Here is a 4,376-nt window from a genome sequence, read left to right as displayed (position 1 = left end):
TTCGACAGCATCTCCCCTGTACGGCGGACAATATGAAACTTTCTACATATCACATATACTTCAGCCACAGGCGGCTGGAATGATAACAAAAATAAAAACAGACACCACGCAGTTTACAAAGATATTCAGCCTCTGGCTGTCACAACCACGCAGTTAAAAAAATAGTAATCAATAACAATAGGACTCTGACTCGAAATCCACCCTACTCCACTAATCTCGTAAAACTCAAATCCAACGAAACTCACCTCTTCTGCCGTCCAGGCAGGCACATAGTAGAATAAAAACCAAACCATCCAAAAGTCCATCAAACGGTAACAATCCGTACAATATCCATAAATGAAATCCAAAACAAGACTAAAACATAGTCTGATGGAAGGAAAACCATAATAAAGCAAATAATCAACCTAGTAGAGAACTAGCTCTACGTGCAGATGGGGGGCCAGCGACTGGAACTGCTCCGGACAGCCTCAACCTGAAAATATCAACAATGGAGGCGGGGTGAGTCCAACACTCAGCAGGTACAACTGATATGCATAATAAAACAAATAACAGACAACACTAATCATGCGTACAGTCTCCTGAATATGAGGAGGATAGATGCAACTGAAATGAAATCAGAAGATAACTGTACTGACCGGATCAAAGTATAAAGGTAACAGGTCGTCAGACCGAGTGAGTCATAATCCTGTATGCATGTCAATCAATACATCCAAACAAATGCAGCATATAAGTGCAGCAATCACAAGCAAATAAAAATGCAATAAATGCATATGTCAACCCCATACTCTGAAATCAATGCTCCTGTGCAATGACAGAGTAAACGGGAATGCTGTCGGAGTACTCCTGTCCTGTGACCCCAAATCATAAATGGGGGAGCTCAATGCTCTCATCTCCCGGTACACGATGACGGGGAGGATATCTCTGCCGGCTACCACGCTGAGTCTCCTGACCAACGGAGCCAAACAAAGTCCACCATCTGCCGGCTACCACGCTGCTACCCTAAATGCCAACGGAGCCAAACAGAGCGGAACTGACTGCCGGCTACCACGCTGAGTCCTCAGACCAACGGAGCCAAACAGCAGAACCGCCACACACCAGCCAGATATACAAATCCATGGGTGATGTGTGCAGTACATGTAACTGGCGATGAGCTCAACCAAAGTAGAGCCGACAATCGCACAGCATGCAATCATGATGCATGATACTAAACATGGCAATCTCATGAATAACATGGCATGATCCATATAAATAGATACAAAGTGTGTACCACAAGAAGACGTATCAAATAGAAGGTACACAAATCGAAGAGGGTATCAAATAAACCCTAGATCCAGAATATAACAGAGCATGTGGTTAGGTCACTACCTAAGGCATATGTGATCAGGTAGATAATATGCAGTGCAGAATAAATAAACAAACAACATGTACTAATCATGTAGTGACCAACCGAAATAAACAGGTAACACAATTACTGTTATATGTTAAACATATTATCATGCATATCAAAAGACATAAGTCAAAGTACCCGCCTCCAATAGGAAAATAAGATCAGTCCGGTCCAACTCGGACGTCGAGATGCTCGTCTCGTGTCAAAACCCTGAGTCACGAATAGAAATATATTTTATTTAGCTACAATCATATAAATAACTAAATAAAATCTCTTACACTAAATTAGGGCAAAACCCTAATCCATAAACCTCGACCAACTAGGGTTAGTTTCCTTAACCCTAATCATTTCTTATCGCCCCAATAACCCTATCCTTTTCATAGCTAGAATTAAATCTAGTTCGTATTCAAAATTACCTCCTCCACTTACCTAATTCTGAAGCCTCAACCGGTAACGTTGCTGCCGGAACAGAGGTAGTTGCTGGAATCCAAGCAATAACCTGCGATTCACTGTCTATATCAAAATAGAGCTTAAGAAATCATCACACTAATGATAACATAATTCTATATCAATCTGTGCACCTCACCTTCAATCACAGCCAAGGCAATTTACTGCCGGAGAGGATTAGCACCTGGAAATCAGACACTCCACAGCACAAAATCCTGGTAGAACAAACCCTCAGTGCTGGAATCAAAGGAATCAAGAAGAAGATCAAGACTAGGGCTCGGCAGAACCTGGTGGCCGGTGAAGTGGTTCGGCTGTGGTGACGGTGCAAGGCGACTAGAGCAGACGGCACGAAGGGAAAAGAGAACTCGACAATGTGGCTCGGCCTCGAGGGCAGAGGAAGGGTGGCCGGCACTCTCCGTGCGACGGCGGCTCTCGGCTCTCAGCAATGGCAGAAGAGGAAACTCCTCAAATCAGGGAGCTAGGGCGCAGAGGAGGGCTCGCGATCCAAGCTAGGGCAGAGGCAATAGGTCATCTGCCGACGTTCAGGAGAAGCGAGGAAGAGAGGAATCGACTCTAGGGCTTCGGCTGGCAACGCCGCTGCCAGCGGTGGCGACCCGAGGAGATGGGTGTCGCGGGCTGAGGCTAGGGCACTGACGATTGGTACCGGTCCTGGTGGCCGGCGCTCGGCATCGCTGGCGGCAGTAGCGTCGGCAGTGCGGCTCGGCGCTAGGGCACAGGAGCAAGAAAAGTGGATCGGCTCCGAGTGAGAAGAGAGGAAGAAAAGGGAAACCGCTCGGGGTCGGGGAAATAGGGCACGCACGGCTCGCGGGGGAAAGAATAAGAGAAGTAGAAAAGAAAAAGAAAAAAAAAAAAGAAATAAAACTTTTCCTCATTAAAACAGGGTAGCCTAAACAGGCTTTCCCCGGGTCCCGTTTTATCCCCGTTAACTTGTCCATACGAGCTCCGAAAAATTCCCGGAAAATTTCCAAAAATCCCGGAAAATTCCTTTATTAATATTCGCCTATTTCCGGTATTTTACATTCTCCCCCACTAATAAAAATTTGGTCCCCAAATTTCGTTATCTACCATCAGCAAGTACTAACAACAGATATAAAGTATAAATGCTGAACGGTAAATTAAATCGCATACCTCAAGTGAAAAGATGGGGATATCGAGCTCGGATAGTATCCTCGAGCTCCCAAGTAGCCTCCTCGTCCGAATGATGCTGCCATCCGACTTTAACCAGCCGGATAGTCTCGTTCCGCAATCGACGCTCCTTCCGGTCCAAAATCCTCAGGCTGAACTGGAACTGGAATATCTGTCAGCACATGCGTCGGGTCGGGCACGTATCTCATCAGCATGGATACGTGGAATACATCGTGCACGCCAATCAAGGACGGCGATACTACCAACTAGTGAGCTACTGCTCCAATCCTTTCTAAGATCTAGAAAGGTCCAATGTATCACAGAGCTAGCTTACCTCTGAGGTTAATCTCTTCACCCCTTTCTTGGGTGAAACTCGCAAAAATACCTGGTCACAAATGGAGAACTCTAAGAGTCTCCCACTCCGGTCAGCGTAACTCTTCTAGCAGTCATATGCCTCTAACATCTTCTGTCCGATAGTATGGACCACTTTGCCTCACGTTGAACTCTATGAGGTCCCAACAACTGGGCCTCTCGGATTCTCGTCCTGATTAACGACTGAGCAACTATGGTAACAAGACTACCCTACTCGGTCTATCCCTGCTCCTCAAGGTCTAACTCGGAGAAACCCCGAATCAAGTCCGTGACCACAACTCGGTGGCAAGCTAAAGTCCCTCTGGACCTCTAGCTAAGTGCATCGGTAACCACATTAGCTTTTCCCAAGTGATAGCTAATGGTACAATCATAATCCTTCAGGAACTCCATCTATCTCCTCGGTCGAAGATTAAGTTCCTTCTGAGTGAACAGATATTTGAGACTCCGATGGTCAGTGAGAATCTCAATGTAATATCATACAGGTATTGCCGCCAAATCTTCAGGGCAAAAATAATAGCGGCCAACTTCAGATCATGAACTGGGTATTTCTTCTCATGCTCCATCAACTATCGATAAGCATATAAGAATACTCTACCGTGCTACATAAGAACAGCACCCATACCCTATAGAGACGCGTCGGTGTAGAGGACAAATTCGTCCTCTCCAGAAGGTAAAAGCCAAAAATCAAAGCCGACACTAGTCTCCGCTTCAGCTCCTAGAAGCTGGTCTTGCAATCCTCAGTCCAAGTAAACTTCACGTCTTTCATGGTCATGCGTGAAAGTAGCATAGCTATGCGAAAGATACCCTCGATGAAAGGTCTGTAATATCCTGCGAGTCACAAAAGACTGCGGATCTCCTACACTGATTTCGGCTGCTTCCAACGGTAACAACCTCTATCTCCTGCGGAACCACGGTACACTCCTACTGGTGACCGTGTGTCCCAAACATCATAACAAAAGACAATCCATACTAGCACTACTGATAATCACATATAGATGTTCTCGTCGAATCATCTCTAGATCTA

The 4,376-nt window shown here is 45.7% G+C and overlaps 1 long non-coding RNA gene across 1 annotated transcript; it reads right to left on the bottom strand.

Moving 5' to 3' along the window:
• Positions 1–1,536: 1,536 nt before the first annotated feature.
• On the bottom strand, positions 1,537–2,657 carry LOC121977579. Its single transcript, XR_006110942.1, has 4 exons — positions 2,122–2,657; positions 1,974–2,049; positions 1,817–1,886; positions 1,537–1,597 (listed from the first exon to the last, which is right to left on the bottom strand). It is a non-coding gene; the product is annotated as an uncharacterized LOC121977579 (long non-coding RNA).
• Positions 2,658–4,376: the final 1,719 nt, after the last annotated feature.

Source organism: Zingiber officinale, chromosome 4B (genome assembly GCF_018446385.1).
Source record: "Zingiber officinale cultivar Zhangliang chromosome 4B, Zo_v1.1, whole genome shotgun sequence".
Classification (NCBI taxonomy): Eukaryota; Viridiplantae; Streptophyta; class Magnoliopsida; order Zingiberales; family Zingiberaceae; genus Zingiber; species Zingiber officinale.
Note: the sequence above shows the minus strand (reverse complement) of the source record. Positions and strands in the feature narration are given on the sequence as shown.